The sequence below is a fragment of the Giraffa tippelskirchi genome, chromosome 12 (assembly GCF_054371585.1).
Source record: "Giraffa tippelskirchi isolate mGirTip1 chromosome 12, T2T-mGirTip1v1.2.pri, whole genome shotgun sequence".
Lineage (NCBI taxonomy): Eukaryota > Metazoa > Chordata > Mammalia > Artiodactyla > Giraffidae > Giraffa > Giraffa tippelskirchi.
In genome coordinates, this window is record NC_137286.1 from 95,506,533 (window position 1) to 95,530,894 (window position 24,362).

Below are 24,362 nucleotides of genomic sequence, written 5' to 3' on the forward strand. Positions count from 1 at the left end.
CATTTTGATATGAAAAATCTCAGGAATGTATACTAAGGAAACTGCAAATACTTCACATATGAAAGTAAATTATTTTTACTGTACTAAACCTCTAGAACTTATGTTATATTAACAGAAAATGCATCATTTATGTCATTCAAATTTTTCTATTATGGTAGTGATGTTAAATTTTATGATGCTTATTTCTCCAGTTTGCTGGTTCTAGGAATGTATGTACTTTAAATAGGGAAGCTGTCTCCACTTCTAATTATACATTAGCCTCCACAAGAGAATTAGACTCAGGAATCAATAACCTGGAAAACCTGAGTACCAAACAAACATGTGAGAAAATGTATACAGAAAATTAAAGAACATTCACAGACTTCTTAAGGAAACAGAGAGCCCTTTACGTAAGTGTTCAGATGGATGCTCAGAAGGAATACTTTACCCTGCCCCTAATTTTGCCCGTTGATTCCCTGGCATGGAATTCTAACACACAGATCTCAAGTCTTGAGTCTGTTCCTAGCTTTTCTGATAACTTGCTTTTGTACCTTCCAAATCCTTGCCCTATCCATGCTTTAGATTTCCCCCATATATTAGTCAAAAGATGACTAAATGCAAACTACTTGTTGTTGTTGGTTAGTCGCTAAGTCGTGTCTGACTCTTTTGCGACCCCCAAGGACTATAGCCCGCCGGGCTCCTCTGTCCATCAGATTTCCTAGGCAAGAATACTAGAGTGGGTTGCCTTTTCCTTCTCCAGGCAAATATCTTAAAACTACATAAAAAATAAATTTATTGGATGGCCAGATGGATGCCTCATAAAACCTAAAGGAATGAAATTCAGCAAGAACAGAGGAACTAGAACCAGGAAATAAAACTGTTGAGAACCAAGTCATTTACTTTCCACTTTTCACTCTGCGTAGCCAAATGTTTCATTTGGGCTTCTTTTCTGTGTGCTTTCTCTACTTTCTCCCTCTTTCTTGGTTCCATGGGTCTATTTACCAGCACCAAGCCCCAAATAAGACCATCTTCACTCATATATCCTTACAAATAGCACACCCACAACTAAGGGAGCAAGTCTTTCCAAACTCCAATTCAAGCTCCAGGGAGAGAAAATATAATTGCCTAACTTAGGTCATGTTTCTCCCTTTGGTCCCACCAGTTGTAAGCAAAGAACAGGAAGGAATGAAGTCATGAGAAATTGAGTACATTCGGCCAGAACAGAGGAGAAGAGTCTTTGAGGGAATTTTTGCTAAGAAAGTAATATGGGCTGGAAAGGAATTGAGTGGTGGGAGAAAAGGTTTGCGTCTCTAGGATTTGTCGCCAAAATTCTTAAAGATGATGTAGGTGTAAATGGAGACCACAGATGCAAGTGATTTGAAAATGTACTTAAGTACTTTAAAATGCTGGATGTAAGTATCAGCATGGTTCTTCTGTGGCTCGTTCGAATTTCTCTTGTACTAAATTTAACATTTTGGATTAGTTAACATCAGTTCAGTTCAGTTGCTCAGTCATGTCTGACGCTTTGCGACCCCATGGACTGTAGCACACCAGGCTTCCCTGTCCACCACCAGCTCCCAGAGTTGACTCAAACTCATGTCCATTGAGTCAGTGATGCCATCCAACCATCTCATCCTCTGTTGTCCCCTTCTCCCACCTTCAATCTTTCCCAGCATCAAGGTCTTTTCCAATGAGTCAGTTCGTTGCATCAGGTGGCCAAAGTATTGGAGTTTCAGCTTCAGCATCAGTCCTTCCAATGAATATTCAGGACTGATTTCCTTTAGGATGGACTGGTTGGATCTCCTTGCTGTCCAAGGGACTCTCAAGAGTTTTCTCCAACACCACAGTTCAAAAGCATCAGTTCTTTGGTGCTCAGCTTTCTTTATAGTCCAACTCTCACATCCATACATGACTACTGGAAAAACCATAGTTTTGACTAGATGGACTTTTGTTGACAAAGTAATGTCTCTGCTTTTTAATATGCTGTCTAGGTTGGTCATAACTTTTCTTCCAAGGAGTAAGCATCTTTTAATTTCATGGCTGCAGTCACCAAATGCAGTGATTTTGGAGCCCCCCAAAATAAAGTCTGACACTGTTTCCACTGTTTCCCCATCTATTTCCCACGAAGTGATGGGACCAGATGCCATGATCTTAGTTTTATGAATGTTGAGCTTTAAGCCAATCTTTTCACTCTCCTCTGTCACTTTCATCAAGAGGCTTTTTAGTTCTTCTTTGCTTTCTGCCATAAGGGTGGTGTCATCTGCATATCTGAGGTTATTGATATTTCTCCCGGCAATCTTGATTCCAGCTTGTGTTTCTTCCAGCCCAGCATTTCTCATGATGTACTCTGCATATAAGTTAAACAAGCAGGGTGACAATATACAGCCTTGACGTACTCCTTTTCCTATTTGGAACCCGTCTCTTGTTCCATGTCTAGTTCTAACCATTGCTTCCTGACCTGCATACAGGTTTCTCAAGAGGCAGGTCAGGTGGTCTGGTATTCCCATCTCTTGAAGAATTTTGCAGAGTTTGTTGTGATCCACACAGTCAAAGGCTTTGGCATAATCAATAAAGCAAAAGTAGATGTTTTTCTGAAGCTCTCTTGCTTTTTGAATGATCCAGTGGATGTTGGCAATTTGATTTCTGATTCCTCTGCCTTTTCTAAATCCAGCTTGAACATCTGGAAGTTCACGGTTCACATATTGTTGAAGCCTGGTTGGGAGAATTTTGAGCATTACTTTGCTAGCATGTGAGATGAGTGCAATTGTGCAGTAGTTTGAGCATTCTTTGGCAATGCCTTCTCTGGGATTACTTAACATATTAGTTAACATAAACTTTCTAATAAATAGAGACCACACTTGAACAACTGTTCAATGTACTTCTCTTTGCCAAAACAGTACTTGGAAAGGTATACTATATTTTGGTCAGTGACTTTTTTTCTCAGTATATGACTTTTCCCAAGAGTATGTTAAATAAAAAGACCTAAGAAGTGATATTTCAACATCAGATAAAGATTAACCAGTTTGCACAACAAAGTATCAAGTTAATAAATATCTTATGGAAAAAAATTAAATCGCATATACTTGGCTAAGCCCTAAGTATTTGCCATGCATACATCCACCAAGTGCGAAGGAACACAAGGTTGTATGTTTTTTGACTCTTCAGTCTGTTGTGTTACATATATTTCAGGGAATGTTCATGTTGGTCTTTATTATTATCCTAAATGGTTTTCTATCCTATAATTTTATTTTTAAGAGAGATGTGGGTACAAAATAACCATGAGTGTAGTAAGCTGAATAAAGGTTCCCACAAAATGTTCACATCCTAGACCCCAGAACTTGTGAATCTGTTACCTTATGAGATAAGTGAGGCTCTGAAGATACTGATTAGGTTTTGAAGATATGATTAAGTTAATATTGTGGATGGAGAAGAAGACAGACTCAGTTCTGACTTGGCCAGACTCAATTATTTGTCTCTTCTATAAATGAGTGCTATTATCGTCCCAATTTAGCAGTGATTTCAAGCTTTGAGAAGATAAAGAATTTATTCAAGGTTATTCACTGATAGGAATGAGAATTTTTTTTTTTTTTGTAAGGCTAGGACATACAAAACAAACAAATTAAAACAAGGAGGAAGAAGATAGAAAAAAAGAGAGAGAAAAGGGGGAGGAGAGAGAAATTAGATACACAACACCCTTCCATCCATTATGACTCTCATTTCAGGTAAGAAACCATACATTTTACCAACAACTAAGAAGATCATAATCACAGTGTAAAGGATGGTTCTTAACATTAAATTTTCCACATAAGATACTCGTTTTTTTCAGTTGGGACCTTAAAGGCTTTGTGAGGAACCTCTTTTGACACCAAATACAGCAGGAGATGCTCTGATGCTCTGACTCCCATTCATATCCTTCTTCCTAAACAAGGAGTTTGCCTGGAAGCCCTTCTGCCCATTGCTGGTAGCCAAGAAGGAAGCATTTCCCTACATCTCACATGGAGGTTTCTCTTTCTTGTTAAGGTAAGAAAGGATCACTTGCTTCTTTCCCTCACTAATTTTTTAAGTTCAATTCAATCTTTAATTACACACACTGTTTCAGGTTGAAATTGTTTTTTCATTCAAAATCAAATACCTTATCAGTTATCTTAGTGGAATACAGCAAAAGGAAGAATTTGTCTCACATGCTTATGATAAATATAATTTAGGTCTTAGGAAATTAAAAGATTCACTTGATGACTCTAACCTCAATTCATGCTGAACTAGTGAGTGTGTTTCTGGGGCCTTCAAAAACACAGTTTGTAAATTTGTTCTTTTTCGTGTTTCAGAATTTACACAAACCCCTATATTGTTACATGACAATAAAAAATATTTTGCTACTAATCATAGGGCTTAGAGGAAGGGAAATGTGTTTCATGAGTCACCAGACATGTTGAGAATAGACACACAAACTTTTATTTTGAAGACAGACGGCACTGATTGACTTAACAGAAAGGTATCACTGGGATGGTTGGCTGTCTTTGTAAAACATAAAGCCTATTGGCCAAGATTATTACCCTGCTGAAAATGGATCTTGAGGGACAAATATTCACCAATTCCATGTAGCTTAAGCTTATTGAATATTGGTAGCAAACAATTCCTGTAGAATTCTCTCATTTCCAGAAACTTGAACATATTTACAAACTACATTTTGTTAATCTTTAGCAGCAACAGTGGCAAAATGGTACAACCTTTCTACTGTATCAATGATGGATTGCATTGACCCCTAAGGTTCTGAGTGGAAGAATTCTCTGCAGTCTGATACTGACACCTATCAGGTAAGAAGTAACACCTGAAGTTATTTCTGGACCAGGTAAACTCATTTATGTAAATACAACTACATGTGGTATGGAACACAAACTGTCATAAGCTGAAGAGTATTAGAAGAGTTTTAAATGTGATTCTAATATCTTGCCTCATTTAGTTCCTCAAAATACCTATTAAAAGTTTTAAAATGGTAATAATGAGTTCAACATTTTTAAATTTTCACATGCCAAGTCGTATACAGAAACATAGTAAAAACTACTTCTGGAAATAAGTATTATCAAAAATATTATAAAAGGAAATATTAAGTGCTGTTTTCCAGATTCAGAATGAAGGTCATAAACTGTGTTCTAAGTTCATACATGGACTTAGTCCATCTGTTACACTGGAATTTAAAACTTTAGTTTTATTCCTTGCTATTTACAAGTCTCATTGTACAGGGTAACAAAAGCAATTAAGATCAAAAGATTTTGCTTAAAATAATTGTTAGATTTTTTTCCTTTACTTTTGGCAGATGTTGGCATATATTTTTTGAAAAGTAACTCAAAGTGCTCATAGTTTAGAAAAACAGACAAATATACAAATAGATGTCAACAAAACAATGTGGAAAGTGAACTAAAATGCACAAGAAGGGGGCAACCAATATTGCCTAATTAAGACAACAGCAGATACAACAGAGAAAGCAGAATGGTTGTATTGTTTTAAAGAATAAATAAAGATTTGCAAGGTAAAGAATGAGATTGGAGGTGAGGAGGAGAAAGGAAGAATATTCCAGGAAGACTCTGGAAATATTTGCCACTGTCACACTGTGTCCCTTTTAACCCTGGTAGTTTGATGTTTCTGGTTTATATGATTCTATTCTCCTCCCTCAAGAAAAATCAGAACTAAGAAGTGGTTTGTAACTGACAGGCAGATACAGTGCAGAGTACTTTTTCAAGTGCAAGGGAAATATTTACTGGAGCCAAAAATCTGAGTGAAGGAAAACAGTTGGGAACATAATGATAAAGTATTATTTTGGAATGGTATCTACATATTGTTCTTCTGGAGGAAAATACAAATGATAGTATCATTTGACATAATGTGACTATATGCAAATATTTTAATTCAGTTAGTGCATTAAGAAGAAAAATCATTACTGAAACTTTTATTGCTTAAACATAAAGTTTGAAAATCACCTTAGTAAAACAAATAAATTATCTACAGCAACAATTAAATGTGTACTGATGTAAAACATTACAAACACTTGTGGAAAATTCTTTCTTCTTTCAAACATATTTTACAGCAATAATCATAATTAGGTACATATGTTAATGTGAATGAAAAGAGCACCGTTTTCCATATTGTCTCATATCACTAGGGGATTTTCAATTTTCTAGGTCAAATGCAAAGTTCAGATAAATCAATACATGAGTGTTATTTTCTTAGATGCAGTAAGTTATATGCATGCATGCTAAGTTGCTTCAGTCATGTCTGACTCTTAGCAACCCTCTGTCCATGGGATTCTCCAGGCAAGAATACTAGAGTGGGTTGCCACGCCCTTCTCCAGGGGATCTTCCCAACCCAGGGAACGAAACCGCGTCTCTTACATCTCCTGCATTGGCAGGCAGGTTCTTTACCACTAGCACCACCTGGAAAGCCCCACAGTAAATTACAGATTGTTATTATTAATAACTTAGCAGTCCATGGGGTCACAAAGAGTTGGACATGACTGAGCGACTGAACTGAACTGAATGTGATGTTTACTTCACATGGTTGATGTAACCACTGCATTTATATAACATATTAACAATTATTCACATCTCTCATCATTGTTTATGAATGTTAATCATGTACTGTTTATTTCTTGGTGAAGTAATCAGAGATACAAATTCTCTCTCTAACAAGTCCAGATAGCCTCAAGGCTGGAAAAATTCCATGGATAAGTTCCAGTCCATCTGTGATCTGAACTCTGTGGCATCTGACCTATGATTGATCATTGCTCCTTTTTGAAATATTCCACCATTGGCTTCTGCCACAGCACTCAGTTCTGAGTTTCCTCTCACATCCTTCCTTCCCAGCCTCATTTGTGGACTCTGGATCTTCTTCTGCAGATTTCTTAAATCCTAGCATTTCTTAAGTGTCTGTCTTCAGTCCTCTTAACATCTCATTCTGCCCACTCTTTTGAAAAGATTCATCTTCTCCAAGATTCAACTCCCCTCTTCCTATGAAAACTGCCTGAACTGATTCAATCATCATTCCCACATCAGATCTCCCAGGGTTAATGACAGCACCAGTTTTAAAATCCCCAAGCCAGAAATCTTAGAGTCACCTCAATTCCTCATTCTCTTTTACTCACCAACCCTAACCATAGCTGGCCACCAAACCCTACACACTGCTTCTTCTTAGCTATAGTCCTTAGCATTATTTTCTTGATTATGATATCAGTTTCTCTGCCTTCATTCCTGCCCCCCTCCACCCATCCTCCACACTATAGCGGGAGTTGTTATTCAGTCATTGTGTCTGACTCTTTGTGACCCCCATGGACTGCTAGAATGCCAGGCTTCCTTGTCCTTCACCATCTCCCTAAGCTAGTTCAAACTCATGTCCATCGAGTCATTGATACCATCCAACCATCTCATCCTCTGTCGCCCCCTTCTCCTCCTGCCCTCAATCTTTCCCAGCATCAGGGTCTTTTCCAATGAGTCAGCTCTTCGTATCAGATGGCCAAAGTATTGGATCTTCAGATTCAGTATCAGTTCTTCGAATGAATACTCAGGGTTCATGTCCTTTAGGATTGACTGGTTTGATCTCCTTGCTATCCAAGGGACTCTCAAGGAGAGAACCTCCTAAAATATAAAAGGCATATGTCCTCTCTTGCTTGCACTATTTAGAGATAATATCTCAATATCTCCAGCTAACTTCTATTGCTTCCCCAGCCTTACCTCTAGAGATAAAAGAGCTGGAAGGATTTGAGAACTGATCAAGAAAAAAATAAAAAAATGACCATGTGAGGAAGTAACCCACAGCAAGCTTTACTAGGCAATGCTTGAACAGGTTTGCACGTGGGGGAAATCCTTTCCCAGTAAAGTCTGTCCAGGGAGTATGGTGCAGAAGTCCCCATGCAGAAGGAGGGCAAAGGAACTCTTAGGGGAGAAAGAGATCAGAGAGGGAGCTTGTATCTGAGAGATATATGCTCACAAGATGGGGAGTCTCCAGGTCAGAGTTCCAGAGGGCAGCAAGAGCAAGGGCTTATCTATTGCTAGCCACTGTGTGCGGCCAGATTTTGCAGAGTGGGCAAAACAGGCAGAGTCCAACTGACTAAAAATCTGCTTGTATGGCGATTGTTTAAACAATTGGATGTGGGAAAGTTTGAGTTTGGCATCAGTGGGCTTTTGAGTTAACAGATCTCGGCCCATAGGGAAGAAATAAACAACGTAGGGGCCAATACACAGAGGCAACATTTGCCTCGTTTATATAATTCCTCTCAACACCTTCTGACAGAAAACCTTCCTGATCCTGTCTGCTGAAACTTGGCTTCTCCAAGTGAGTAAAATTCATTTTTATATTACTGTGCTGGTGCCCAAAATGCTCTTATGGGACCTAACATTTAGCAGGGGAGAAAAGGATGAATAACAGGGTTGGGGGCCAGTATTAGAAGAAATAAACCCATTTCATGCTTTTATACCCAAAGAATATAGTGAACACTTTCAATAAGCCAATAACAGTAAATGTATTAATTATAGGATTAAGTCACTTTCACATAAACTGCTTTACTTCTTCCTCTGCAAACCAAGACCTCTATTCCTTCCAAATTTTGTCTAATGATTCCAGTCTAACTTTGTTAGTTATATTATATATTCCTATTTCTATGTCATCTAAATATTTTACAAGCATGTCTTCATTTAAATCACTGGGAAAAATATTGAACAGGTTAGACCCGAATCTGAGTTCCCAGAACCCCACTAGAGACCACACTCTAGGTCAGCATCAGAAGAAATACTTATTAGACATCTTGTATACATGATCACTAAATGTGATGAGCTCATGGTATATGTTATCCTATTTAATTCTCATATTAGTCATGGTAGCAGCTAACTATTATAAACCTCCTTTTGATAGGCAAAGAAATTGGAGTTCAATGTAGCGAAGTAACTTTCTCTAAATTAGAAATTGGCAGTGTTGAAATCCAAACCCAGATTGGTCCAACAACAAAGCTTTTCTTCTTTCCACAAAGACACACTGACCATCATATAATACTTCTTCAACCTATTTTATTCCCTTTCCTCAATGATTTCCCTCCCCACATCTGCCAAATTCCTAGAAATTACAGATAGAAATTCCAGATATTCTATGCCAATGATAATTTTATAGTGCCAAAGCTCAGACACAGGTGTTTTGGAATCTTAGAAGCGTGGAGCAGAGAATAAAGGGAGGGAATAGAGAATAAACTCTCCAAGAATAGATGTTTGGGGCAAGCTTGAATTCAGATGTACTTTGCATATTACGAATATGAACGGGATCAAATCCAGTCGAGGGGGTCCAGAGGTTCCATAAGCAAGTCTCAACATAGGGAACAGGGAGGGCCTTTGTTCCAAGCAGTGAGTAAGGTTGTGAAGGACACTGGCCTAACAACAGTGGCAATGGTATAAGGCAGGGCTCATTGGAAAGTTAGGCAGGATATCAAGGCTCTGATGAACCAACAAAGCACCCATTCATCAACTGGACAGAAACAAAAAAAGGAAGGAGAAATGCAATGGAACCACAGAGGTGACCAGGCATATTTGCAGAACTCTGAATGCAGGATCCAGGCTCTACCACAAGGTGGGACTGACTAGGGGATTCGGCTGAGACTTAGCTTGCAGGTGACTCCATTTGGGAAACACTGAAGTGAAGAAAGGCAGGAAATATAAAGCTAAGCTACAGTAACTGGAATCTGACCTGGTTTTTTTCCCCCTCTAAATGAGACAAATAAAAATTTATGGTTAGCATGAATATAGAAACAATTCTTGAAGCACTGCAGCATAAAACTTCCCAGTTAAATCCATGCTTGTGAGCATTAAGAAGATACACAATCTCCTCTCCCCAAAATTTAGAGGAATATACTTTGACAAACAGAAAGAATACAGCTGATTGCCGAAGTTTCAAGACTTAGGGACAAAACTTCTCAGTATATAGTCACAACATAGCAGTCACTCAATGTCAATGTTTGCAAGTGTCAATGGAAGAATCCTATCTTGGGAAATTTGCATATATACAGGTAGAAGGATTCATTCCTTTACTTATCAAGAATGTTAGGATACTAGTTAAATACTACAGAATATGAGACAAAATTTGTTCCACGGAAGTATTTTCTGCATCCATTTTCTTGAAAAGCATCTCCAAAAACATCTTTTAAGAGAGACATTTATTAATGTTGGCAATTTGTTAGAAAATAATTAAATTTTTCTAATATTTCTTTTGTCTTGAATCCAACAATGAAGTAAGGATAATGTATTCCCTTATGAGGAGGCTGTTTCTGGCTGGCTCAGTTTGTTAAAGAATTATGAGGCCAGCTGTAATCCCCTGGTGAACCAGTTAGCTTTATTCAGGCTATTCTAAGACAATATACTATAGCCTTGATCAGTGCCGAACATCATGGAGATGAACAAGCTAACAGGCAAAAGAAAAAGACTTCTTAAAAAAAAAAAATGTTATATGAGCTTTTCTTTATTGAGTTTGTTACAATATTTCCTCTGTTTCATGTTTTGGTTTTTTGGCCACGAGGAACGTGGGATCTTAGCTCCCTGACCAGGGATCAAACCTGCACCCCATGTGTTGGAAGGTGAGGCCTTAACACCTGGGCCACCAGGGAAGTCCCAAAAAATCCTCGTAACAAGAGAACCAGTTGCTATTGTGCTTTTGCCTGCCTGTGAGCTTTACTACACTGTACTCTGATCCCATTATCCTTGGGCTTCCCCGGTGGCCCAGATGGTAAAGAATCTGCCTGAAATGCAGGAGACCTGGGTTTGATCCCTGGGTCGGAAAGATACCTCCTGGAGAATGGAATGGCTAACCACTCTAGTATTATCCTACTAAGACTTTAAAGGACAGACCGATGTGGAAAGGCATTGGAGTCTCCCAGAACAAAAGGCGTTCCTGATCTGATTGAATGGAGAAGAAGCAGATCTGTGGACAAACTATCAGAACTGCAGGGGCAGACTTTAAATCAGCAGGAGAGGGCATCCCATCTCTTCTAGTGCTTCCCCCCAAAACTTGACTTTGGACTTCATGAAATCTAGACTTGTGTTGAAATGAGCTTCTCTGGTAGCTCAGTCAGTAAAGAATCTGCCTGCAGTGCAGCAGACCTAGGTTTGATCCCTGGGTCAGGGAGATCCCCTGGAGAAGTAAAGGGCAACCCACACCAGTATTCTTGCCTAGAGAATCCTATGAGCAGAGAAGCCTGGCGGGCTATAGTCCATGGCATCGCAAGAGTTGGACACGACTTAGCAACTAAACCACCACCACCACCCCCGGACAATGGATGCTAAATGTAATATTTTCTGGCTTCTCAGAATTTCAGACAGAAGGCTCAATAAGAAGTAAAAAACAAACAAAAAAGACAAGGTACCTTTATATCTTAAAGCAAAGAACTGGGTCACCTATACAGGAAGATCTGTGGAATTTTAAAGTAGATTCGTCTAGCCTCAGCCACCACCCACCTCCAGGCTTCGACTCTTTGTGACCCCATGGACTGTAGCCCGCCAGGCTCCTCTGTCCACGGAATTCTCCAGGCAAGAATATTGGAGTGGGTTAGCCATTACCTTCTTCAGGGGATCTTCCCAACCCAGGGATTGAACCTGGGTCTCCTGTATTGCAGGTGGATGCTTTACCATCTGAGCTACTAGGTAAGGCCACAAATGAATAAGGAAGATGAATTTACTAGAGAAATTTAAAAGAGTTTGAGTAAAGTGGTGGTGGCGATTCCTTTGCAGAGATTGTCAGGGTGTAGTGCATTTTTCTTTTCCTCTTCGGAGAAAGAGGAAATGAGATGCCTCCAGGAGATGGCATGGAATAGAACAACTTTAGATAACTTGTTTTATGTTCCCTGAAGTTTGACAGATGAAGGGGCTAAAATTAGTCTCTTTTCCAAAAAGAAAGGCATTGGGCTAACTAATTGCCCTGGGTTATTGAAGCAAGAAGAGGTGGTTGAGATGGGAGTGGTCTGGACGTTCAAGGCTGTGAGAGGTATCCTAGGGTTGGATGTGGACCCCACAGAAAGAAGCTGGCTGAGTCATCCTGAGCGGGGTTGCTGAGGAGGAAGGCCCGGAGGCACGTGAGGACCAGCAGGGGTGCTCAGATCCATCCACCAGTATCCAGGAGTCTTGGAGGAAGAAAGCAAGCAATTAGCAACAGGAAGTATCTACTACATCAAAAGGAACTGAGAGGGAGTCCTCCAAAGAATCCTAAAGACTCCGTTATCACAGCAACATCAAAAACAACAAAAATCATCATCATTTTGAATTAGCTACATCCAGAGGGCATCGATACCAGATTCATTTCAAGTAAGACTTTCCACATTTACATCTCCTCCCTCTCCTGCTCAGAACACAGGGGAGCCTGCGTGCCATACCGAATGATGGAAAACGAGTAGAGAAGATAAAAAAAAAAAAAACAGCATAGACACTAACCTTAGTAACCCCCTTCAACTGCTGTCTCCTAAGCCTGAAATGTGCCTGAGCTGGGGTAAGAGAAAAACTTGAATCTGCACTGAAGAGTAGGATAACGTGATTACACTGCAATGGACCTTTCATTGTTTAACAATAACCAGAAACATCACGGCACTTAGGCAAGTCGCAGGCACAGCCAGAGTTATTGGACAAAACAAGTTTAGTGGAGAGCGGTGAGAACAAACAACATTGTTGTCTTTTTGCAGCTAGCATTCAACTTGTTCGATAAACTGGTGGCTTTAAGGATCACAGGTTCCTTCTGCCCCAGGGAGTCAGGTAACTGGATGAGAGAGGGTCATCACTGTAGGAATTACAAGTGAGAAGGAACTGAATTTGTCTGGCAAAGTATCTTCTTTAAGTGTATGCTGCTTTCTGGTTATTTCCCTTTTGTTTGCACTAAGCAGTTAATAATGTCTTATTTTAGCATTCCAGTTTGCTCTCACCTGTTAGTATCCAGCCAGTGCACAGCTTTAAAACTCATGTCCCTTACATAATGTCATAATGGCATTAATTAGGGTGAAATCCCCCAAGAAGGTCCCTCACAGCAGAGTAAGAATAGGAACTATGGAGGTCCAACAGTCCCACCATAGATATATAGATTCTCCAGTGCCAAACTGGGAAGATGATATTGATGATTCTGTTAAGGAGTCAGAAATTTTCTTCAAAAATACTATAAAAATATGTGAACGCACACATCTTATAGCTAGCCAGTCAGTTATATTAGAGCAATTTAAAGGCGATTCCTTACTCATGAGAAAAAGTACTTGATGTATTGACTTAGGACGCACCCAGTGTTCTGACAACAGGGATGTCAGAGCATATTCTATGCCGAGGCGCAAGTATTCTAGGAACTGCCAGTTGCTGGGAAGATAACAGTCCCACCCAGCCCAGCTTAAGCAGCAGAACTTTAGATTTATTTCAGTCCCATGCTGAGGACAGTTTTTGGAAAAGTGTTAACTTCCAGTGTAACCGCTAAACAATGAAAGAAAGGCATGCAGTACATCAAAGCAAATGTAAGGGAATATAGTCAGAATTAGGCCACAGATCATTGAGGCCCTGGTGCATCCAGAATTCACACTCCTCTTCTCTCCAAAGCCCGTGTGTTTCCTAGATTCTCCCTTGGACTCCTAAAACCAGTCTTCTCCTCCCACAACTGCATTCTTAAGAGACCGGTGTTTATGACTTAATTGACAAAGCCAAGGGCCTTCATAATGTTTTCATTGTGTATCCTAGTTTAAACTTTGTAATTAATCATTTGCGTGACTGTTTAACGCCTGCCTTGCCGCATTAGATTACAAGGTCCCATAAGGACATGTCACTCTCTACACTCTATATGCTCACTGTTCTATATCCAGCTCTAAGCACTACACCCAGTATATAGTAGTGACTTGACAAATATTGTTGAATAAACAGAAGGTAACTCGGGGCCACCTTGTACAGAGATTTTGAATGTCAGGCTATAAAGCATAAATTCATTGCGTAGGCAATGGGGAGGCACTAAAGATTTCTTGGGCTTCCCTGCTGGTTCAGTGGTAAAGGATCCACCTGCCAATGCTGGAGACCCAGGTTCAATCCCTGGATTGGAAAGATCCTCTTGAAATAGGAAATGGCAACCCACTCCAGTATTCTTGCCTGCTAAATCCCATGGACAGAGGAGTCTGGTGAGCCTCAGTCTATGGGGTCACAAAGAGGTGGACATGACTTAGTGACTAAACAACAAAAGAGATTTCTTAGCTTGTGCCGCTTGACAACATGCTGGAATAATCATTTCAGCAGGATGTGGCAGAGTCATCTGGATGGGAGGAAAGGCTGGAGACCTATTTTTCCACCACAGGGCCCACAGGGGCAGACATGTAACCTCCTACAGCAGACAGGTGAACTTAAACAAAGCTTTCCAAACAAATAAATCATATGAGTCAAAAACTCTCTTAACCAGTTTTGTTTGTTTTGTTATTTATGTGTGTGCTATGTCCCTCTCCTCTCACTGACATGACTGGTTAACCATCCAAACTGATTAAAATCACAGGCAATTAGGGTTACAAGGCTGATAGCTGAAATCAGAAGGAAGTGGCTTCTGATCTATTTGTTGTTGTTGTTGTTGTTCAGTTGCTCAGTCATGTCCAACTCTTTTCAACCCCATGGACTGCAGCCCACCAGGCTTCCCTGTCCCGGAGTTTGCTCAAACTCTTATCCTTTGAGCTGGTAATGCCAGCCAATCATCTCTGATCTATTTAGTAGGACCTATTGCTGAAGGAGCTTTAACTGGACTTCAGTTTTGTAAATATCTGAAAATGGCCTGAGCATCTGTCCAATTTCTCTTTCCAATAATTTATTGCCTTTCACATAGTGTCACAAATGTTTCATTTTCTGGTCTGGAGTGGATGGCAGTCACTCTGAGCCAGGGAAAAAAATTTGGCTGGAGAGACTCCAGTCTAAGCTTGGGTATCCCTTGGGAAACAACCTCAATTACAAGAGAAACAGATCAGGCTATGGGTCAGTCTCAATCAGACTAGGGCAGGTTTTTATATCGTAAATAAGCATCGTCATTCACATTTTCCTTATGCTAGCCTCCTGGAGCTCCATCTCCAACTCCATCTATTCTAACCTCATGTTTATTCAACCCAGTGGATTTACTAAAGCTCACCTTGTCTCATGAGTGATGAAACCATATTTTACAAACTATATGGAAAATGTGCTGTTAACTTATTTTCAGACATTCCTGGCCTATACTACAATGAATTCATTTTTCCCCTGAATTTTATTTCAGTAAACACAGCCAAAAATTCCAAACTCAGTATTCTATATCTGGTAGACCAAAAGAAGTATGTGCTATTTTCTAATATTTGAAAGTTTCGAGATTATTTTTAAAAAAAACTAAACTCCCTTCAGAGTTGTAAAATTTGAATATTCAAAATCTTATTTCCACTCAAATTATTAGGGCTACACCCATATATAACCAAAGAAATCATTTATAGTCATATACCCAATAATTTTAACAATATGGTATCACTATTCTTTAGGGACAAATGTGATAATAAAAAGAAAGAGGCATCAAAGGAGAAAATACCTATTAGAAGGAAACCATTAACATCACAATGGTCCTCGTACTTTGGAGTATGCTAGAGATGGGTTTTATAGCAGTGAATTATCCAAGCAAGTATGTCACTGTTTTTCCTCACTGTGTCCCTGGTACCTGGTATAGCCTGACTGAGCACCAAATAAATATTTGTTAAATAATGTTAGTGGATGAATGAATGCTCTTTGATTTGAAATAAATACCTTACTGGCAGTATGATATTGAGTTTTCCCCACACTTTTTCACTCATAATCTATTGCATCTGAAGGTCACATAAAGTTCACTCTCTGAGTCCCCGAGTGGCGTGATGTAGTCCCACGGCCTTAAACACCTGCTGACAACTCCCACTCCACCTGGACTTCTTCCCTGAATATCAGATATATCTATCCAGCTATCTACTTAAGTGTGCACATGTGTGTGTGCACAAGAGTGTGAACAAACAATGTATCCAAAGCTGAACTCTGGATTTCTAATCCTCTCCCCACTCCACAGCCTGCCTTGCGTATACTATATCGTATCATTCAGTCTTACTCATATCAGCAAATGATAACTCCACACCTCAGACTAAAGACTTGGGGTCATCTTTGCCCCTCTTTCTCTGTATCCTATACCCAACTCTTCAGCAGATCATTTGCTCTATCCTCGGAACACATTCTGAGTCCAACCACTTCTTCCCACTCCGGCATTAATCCTTCTAATCCAGGTAAAATAAGTTCTCTAAGGGGGCAGTTAAAGTAATAAGACTGGATGAAAAAATGGCATAGAACTAAGTCCGAGATCCATCTTGGTCTTGCTTGTGCCTGTAGATAGCTTAGGATCAAGGCCTGCAATAGATCTCAGGTCTGAAAGAACCACCCCTTCCTGTGCCAGGATATGTCAGATGGCCCGGATGTGTGTCTTGGACAGAGCCATGCTCTCAGGGTGTCTTCAGTCTGACCACAGCTATGGGAAGTTAATGATTTCTCCAGAGCAGTCTGAGTTTTCAGAGTCTGGTTTACTAGCATCCTCCTGACCATGCCTGAAGAGTGATTATTCACGGGAAAAGTGTCCTGTCTTGACAAAAAAATGGGGGAAAGTTTTAGTTACTTCACATTACAGACTAATCTCCTTCATCTGAAGGTGATGCTGCATTCATCTCACTGAGATCACCTCAAAATACATAATATTGGTCATTTATGACATTCATTTTGAAATAAAAATTGTATTTTAAAAAATCTTAAGAAGCTATCAAATCCTATTTTCAAGACATGCCTCTCCAGGACTGGTCCCTTCCTTCTTTTTCATGCTCGGTGACATGCTCTGAATCACAATTCCTAAAGCCTTAGGAAAAGGCTTTCATTTTTGAAAAGTTTACACAAGAGACGCATCAACAATAACAGTAATTACAATGCAAAATTATTCTCCCTCCCTCGAAAATGTTTTAGGTCCTCTTGCTATCCAAAAAATAAATGTCACTGGAAAAATAAGTTTCTGTGAAAATATCTGTATAACGACTCTATTCAAAATTTATTCTGCTTTATTGTAATTAATGATTCACAGAGTAACATTTTCTTGCTATAAATCGGAGAAGAATTACTTCTCAGGAGAATTTTTGAGTTTTAATTTTTCCTGTAATGATCTATGCTACATCTCAAAGTACATCTGCTGGAAGAGGCATCTCATTTTCTCTAAAAATTCACTTGAGCAATGAATTACAAGACTGGAATTAAATAGTCATTTTTATAACAAATCAATTATTATCTTTAGACACTTTGTGATCATTATCCATTACTACTGAAACATGTCAAAACTATTGTTTAAAGAATCACTGAAGCTCCAAATATTATCTTCAGCCTTAATTTTATATATATTTTCCCAAAAACCTTTTCATATGTGTATAGCCCACTAGGAAGAAACCCTGACCCGATCCAGGCCTGACTAATCACAGTATCCTACATCCCTAAAAACAGTGATAGTTTAGAAATGGGGACATAATCCAAGAGAGTCATTTCCACTTATAAAGCACAATGTCAAAGCCAATTGGAAATAAGCAGTAATTTCAACTGAAGTTCAATTAAGTAGTGTAAGTTCAATTAAGTAAGTAAGTGTCTTCATTCTTTCAACATTTCCCCAGTACAGGTATGGGGCAATGATTTGCAAGTTCTTTGACCGCAATGTTTTTGTTTGATTATAGTGTGATTTTGTTTTCCCTTTCAGGTTTGGAGCTTAACTTTTTTATTTCAAACAGAGAAATTCGGGTAAGTGACTGCAGTTCTTCTGGGTGACGACAGCTAAGGGTAAATCAGGAAATATTAAGGAGCATCTATGGAAGTGAGACAAGATGAGATGAAGCGAGATGAGACAAGATGAAATGAGAAAGAAGGATGTGTATGGTCCCTTGATGGGCATCTAAGAATACGAGAAGAGCAGTGACCTCAGTCCCAGCCCTTCAACTAACAGATGGGGCTTCTGAGAGAACAGAGAGCTCTCAACCAAGGTCTCAGAGGGTTAATGACAACTCAGCCTCCAGCCCCTTTATCGACCACCTTTTCATGGAGGAAGCCCATGGGTCGCTGCAAAGAACTAGGGCCAACTCATGGAGGGAAATGCAGCTGAGGAAAGGGAAGAGGGCAAGTGGAAATGAGAGTGATATAAAATACTCATGACAAATCAATTTGTGCCTAAGTTCTGCTCTTGCCCCTGCCAGGCCCAGGTACTCCCAAACGTGGGTTTGTATTGCCCCAAGTATGCTGATTTCAGGCAACTTTAACTCTCTCAGCCTCTCTTGTGTCTCTATAAAATGAATATAATAATATAGCATCTCAAGGTCCTATGAATAATTAAAGACAAGCACATTAAGAGCTAGTGTAATTTATGGCAGGTACTTATACTTAGCAAATGTTACTTGCTTTTCATTTACTGAGCCTGATGGTGGGTGTGGAAATAAAAATGGTGCTTCTGATAGAAGTGTTCTTTCTAGAAAAGAATAGATGGGGATGGTTTTCTGTGTTGTCCCCTACTGCCAAAGACTAACCAAAGTCTGGCCAAGATAGCCTTCAAAATGTGCCTATAACTCTAGAATCCAGAGAACAAAATGGTCACCAAACACAAAACAATGTACCCACTAAAATGCTGATTTTCTGCCTGGAAATACTTTTTGTTATTACTATACAGATGAGTACCAAGCAAAATTCACCCAAACATGAGTCAGAGTAGATACAGACACTGTTTGAGTTGGGAAAGGAGTTTTGAAGCCACCTGGAAAGACAAGAATACCCTTTTCACATTTCTCACAGTATCTCAGTGAGAGTCTGAGTTCCGGCTGCCATGCCATCGAAGTGGGGGCAGACTTCCCCTCTGTGAGAAAATCTTTCTGTTCTTCCTTAACAATAGCTTTCAAGCCATGAGGGGAAGAACACCCCAGGCTGTGATCTCTACAAAGTTTGCTAAATATCACTATTCATTAGTCAAATATCACTATTTGTTAGTCAACCTTTGCTTTAGTTGCGATTGGATATTACAAGCAAGGGGCTTCCCAGGCGGCAAGGTGGTAGAGATCCGCCTGCCAATGTGGGAGATGCAACAGACCTGGGTCGATCCTTGGGTCGGGAAGATCCCTTGGAGAAGGAAATGGCAGCCCACTTCAGTATTCTTGCCTAGGAAATTCCACGGCAAGTGGAGCCAGCACATGGGGTCACAGAGTTAGACACAACTGAGCAAACACACACAATACAAGCAAACAGTTTGGAGAAGATACATATATTCATACTCAAAAAAGTCTTCATGAATATCATTGATTTAATCCAAATTAGATGCAAAACTGCTTACTTCTGACATTATTTGCTGATTTTGCCAACTTGAGGGAAGTTGGATGTCAGTCAGTAAACAAATGTTTACTCAAACCTTGCCAGGGCCGTGGGACAAATGGTATCCTAGGGATAGTTTGCTCTGAAATGAAGATCTGAAGTTTGCCCTTTTATAGATTGAGGGAAAAGCCACCTGTTTAAATTGTCATATATTTAAGATATATGGAAGAATAAATAAAGTATTGGATCCAAATCTTACAGAATAAATTAAACATTTATACCTATTACTCATCAACCTAATAGTTGTTCACATACAGAAATAAGAATATACTGATGGAGCATAAGTGTGTCATCACCTTGAGGACAGGGATTAGGTCTCCTTCCTTTGAGGAAGACTGTAGTAGTATGCTTAAGAACCAGGCTCCCAGGTTTAAAACAACTATGTGAGGTTGAACAAGTTCCTTAACCTCACTATTATTTTCTTGAGTATAAGAAAGATAATGCTAGAACCTTCCCCACAGAATCATTGAAAAGAATAAATTAGATATAATTTGCAAATTGTTCAGAATAGTGCCTGGCATAGAAACAGTAAAATATATATGCTAATACCACTACCACTATCATCATTTGAATTCCTTCAAAGCACATATACTCATATCTAGCACGTAATAGGTGCTCATCAAGTGGGTACAGGCCGAATGAATTATAACTGAGGATTCCGAATCAAAGACATAGTCCCTGTGTTCCATTTTCTGTACGTGGGGTGATTAGCTCCCACAGAATTTAAAAATAATATGAACTTCGGTAGATTCAAACCACTTTGGCTCTGTGTCCATATAAAAATCACTTGATCTCCCTTAGCCTCTGTTTCCACAGATGGGGACCTTTAGCTGACACGTATGGATGGATCTGGCATAGGGCTTCCTGACAGATGCTCAACAGATGCCCCCCTCCCTCTGCCCCCCTCCCTCTCAAATGCCAGTTGTCAACTTAGTGGCAGGAACAGTAAGTTTTCCAGTATTTATAACAGATGGGAATCGGGAAAAATGAATCATTCTGGACTGTGGAAGTCTGGGAGGGCTTTCTGGAAGAGATAACCCGACCCTGAATGCTGGGAGGATATCGACATCCTGGAAGGAAGGAGGAGGACGGCATCATCCATCATGGGAACAAAGCACAGAGCAGGAACTGACCCCTGAGGCATGAGCAGGGGGACTGTGCAAAAGTCATTAAAGGAGAAGATGGCTACAATTGCTAACACAAGTGAACCTGAAATCTAAAGTTTTCTTCAGGAAATAGAAAGCCTCCAGGGCCCTTGGGCACATGTAGCTATGCGCTGGTACTCATGAAAATAGGTCTGCTGGCTGTGAGTGCAAAATACGGCAAGACTGGCAGAGAGCAATTGCAGGAGATGAGGAGATTTTTTTGCACTGTGTAATGAGGGGAAGCACAGGAATAAAATGGAGCATCTCTCATCAGACTCGGGTTGCCAGGTATAAAGGGAAAGGTGGGAGTGGAAAAAAACATTCTCCCATCTTGAGTCTAGATAAAGGGCAGGCAGGTAAATGATAGAAGTGAAGACCTTCAGAAGTGGCCTGAACCCTGCTGTGAGGCAGAAAACAAGAATTTTCTGTGCCTGCCACAGAGACTTGTAAACTGTGAAACCGTGGAGTTATCATTTGTCTCACAGAACTGGCTCTTGATATCTGAAATCAAGGAAAATGCTAATTCATAGCTACAGTTATGAAAATACATATTTCTTGGTTTCAAGGAACAAAGTTCATCGTAAGTAAGTCATATGTACCGAGTGCACTATATAAAGAAAATATTTGTCCTATTATCAAAAGGCAAGTTGTGTTAGGATAAAGCGTTTTTGAAAAGAGTATAAATGACACTAGAAAGCATTTACATCTTAACTGCAATAAAAATCCATACAGATAAGCACTATGTACCAAAATATAATCATTTTGCTCAATTTCCTGAGAAATGTTGGAGGGATTTGCTTGTCATATAAATCAGACAGATGCTAAGTGTATATCAACCACTTTTACCAAACCAGTGCTTTAATTAAAAAAAAAACTTGACCTCACTTTACAACAGATTCAACCAACACTAGATGTTGTTGTTATTGTTATTGTTGTTTAGTTGCCACATCCTGTCCAACTCTTTTGAGACTGCATGGACTGTAGCCCACCAGGCTCTGCTGTCCATGGAATTTCCCAGGCAAGAATACTGGAGTGGGTTGCCATTTCCTTCAGCAAAGGATCTTCCCAACCCAGGGATCAAACCCAGGTCTCTGCATTGCAAACAGATTCTTTGCTGGCACTTAATAGTTAGCAGTCCCAGGTATAAAGACAGATTTCCACCTTCCAAGGGTCTCTTGACTCAAATCATAAATACAAACTTAGTTGTTTAGTGGAAGCATTTCAACACAAAGATAGTAATATGGACATAACAAGTTCTTTTCTGATTTGCAGAGGCAGATGACACCCTTTGCTCCTTAAATGCTGCTAAAGTAGCTAAGACAATTTGGGAACTTGAACAAACCAAGTTGATTTTGTGTTCAAGGGAAGTTATTTCACTCTTTCCCTTCCCTTCACCTCTTTAAATTAAACCTGTAAACTAAGTAAGTGTAATTCTGTAAGAGGATGATTATTCATTTAACCCTTCATATGATTTCTCTACATTTTTTAACTTCCTAAAACTTTTAAGTTCCTACATGCCAACAAAGGTATATTCTGAAGGCAAAAGGAGAAGAGGGCAGCAGTGGATGAGATGGTTGGATGGCATCACCGACTCAATGGACATGAACTTGGGCAAATTCCGAGTGTCTACTTTTACCATAGCTTTAGTGTCTAGGTTTAGCATAGTGTCTAGGTTTGTCACAACTTTCCTCCAAGGAGTAAGCATCTTTTAATATGGTGGCTGCAGTCACCATCCACAGTGATTCTGGAGTCCAAGAAAATAAAACCTGTCACTGCTAACACTTCTTCCCCTTCTATTTGCCATGACATGATGGGGCTGGATGCCATGGTCTTCATTTTTTTGAATGTTGAGTTTTAAGCCAACAGTCCTCTTGTTTTCACTCTCCTCTTTCACCTCATCAAGAGGCTTTTGAGTTCCTCTTGGCTTTCTGCCATTAGAGTAGTATCATCTGTGTATCTGAGGTTGTTGATGTTTTTCCTGACAATATTGATTCCAGCTTGTGATTCATCCAGCTGGGCATTTCACATGATATATTCTGCATATAAGTTAAATAAGCAGGGTGACAATATAAGTCAGTTTTAAAATATTTGCTCTTGGTTTTGACATTGGAATTACTGTTATTATTTTATTTTAACTCATCTCTCATTTCCCAGATGCATTTATCCAGATGTCTGGACCTTTTTCTCCATTGCCCACCCTCACTCACTAACCAGACTTCACTTAATCCAATTTTTGTCAGTTCACGGGGTCCTATCTACAGACAATTGAATGAAGAGTTCTTCAGAACTAAAAACAGATTTTTTCTTCCCAGTAAAGAATTTGTTTTCCCAGTAATCATTTGTATTTAATGAATACAGTTATTTTTCCAAGGAATTTTAAAGGAATAAAATTTAAAACTACATTTAGACTGAAGTTTCTCATTCTATCATCCTGTCTGAGTGAGTCATGACCAAAAAAAAAAAACAGTTCTTTGATCAACATGTGCAGGCATTTCTTCAGAATGAGTATGACCTAGATTTTAAGTGGTAAATAGCTAATTTATTAGAGAATATAAAATTATTAAATTACTCTGTGTCTTCATCAAACTGTCTTAGTAATATAACCAAGTTTGAATGAGACTTCTCAAAACATTTGAATATTTAAGATAATAATCAGAAACCCACAGATATCAAATACACATCCCAAATTATTCCCTTTTAAAAGGCACAATAACCAAATATGTAATGCCAAATTCATTTAGTGCTAATGTTCAGAAACTCTAAACATCAGATGGTGATATAATCCTATATTTGTATAATATAATAACAACTGAAAATAATGATAGCGTCATCTAAAATAAAGTTCTAGCAGGAAAGTTTACACAGGTGCAAAAAGGCATTTGTAATACATATAGTATATTTTAATTATATTTAATTTCAAATGAATATTCTACTTGGGGCTACATGAAATGCTGGAAAGCTTTTGTTACTCTATAATATTGGAATTATTTTACATCCTTTGAGAGCATGGAACATTTCTTATGTATGCTCCAAAACAGAAACTTTGGGGTCGATTGTGAAAATCTGCATGTTTAAGCTCTTCAAGTGTGTCTCATGCACAGTGAAGTTTGATAACCAATAATATAAAAATTATTCCATAAATGTTTGCTGCCCTTGGATGTGCTGCCCTTAGATGTGTAGAATGCAGAAGACTGTTGTTGTTGAGTTGCTAAGTCATGTCTTATGCAAAAGAATCATAACTCTTTTGCAACCCCACAGATTGTAGCCCACGAGACTTCTCGGTCCATGGGATTCTCCAGATGAGAATACTGGAGTGGGTTGCCATTTCCACCTCCAGGGCATCTTCCCAACCCAGGGATAGAACCTGGGACTCCTGTCTCTCCTGTGTCTCCCATTGACAGGTAGATTCTTTACCACTGAGCCACCTGGGAATCCTCTAAATGCCATGAAGGTTTACAGATGTTTATACCACTGCTGATAGCAGGAGAACACTGCTGCTTCAGAATGTAGTGAAGATTTAAGCAACAAAATTCTTAGAGTTTAGTAAGTTAATTTATTTGTCAAATCCTTATTTCTGATAGCATGAATGTAATAGATTCTTGTATAATTTTACAATATTTGAACGTTCCTTAAATAGTTTCTCCTAATAGATTGTAATCCATGTGAGGGCCCAGGCTGTGGGGGTGTCTTGTCCACCCTGGTGTTTAGCATAGCCACATAATGATTAATGAATATTTATCGATTAAATAAATACATTTGAAATCAGATAGAAGTGGTGGAGTCACTTGGGCAATTCATTTAATGTCTCTGAAATTTCGTTTGTCAACTAAAA

At 39.2% G+C, this 24,362-nt stretch overlaps 1 protein-coding gene across 1 annotated transcript in view; it reads right to left on the minus strand.

Annotated features, from left to right (window-relative positions):
* Window positions 1-24,362, minus strand: part of LOC145528637 (uncharacterized) — a 263,141-nt gene that overhangs the window by 26,541 nt on the left and 212,238 nt on the right. The gene's annotated exons all lie outside the window — the stretch shown is intronic.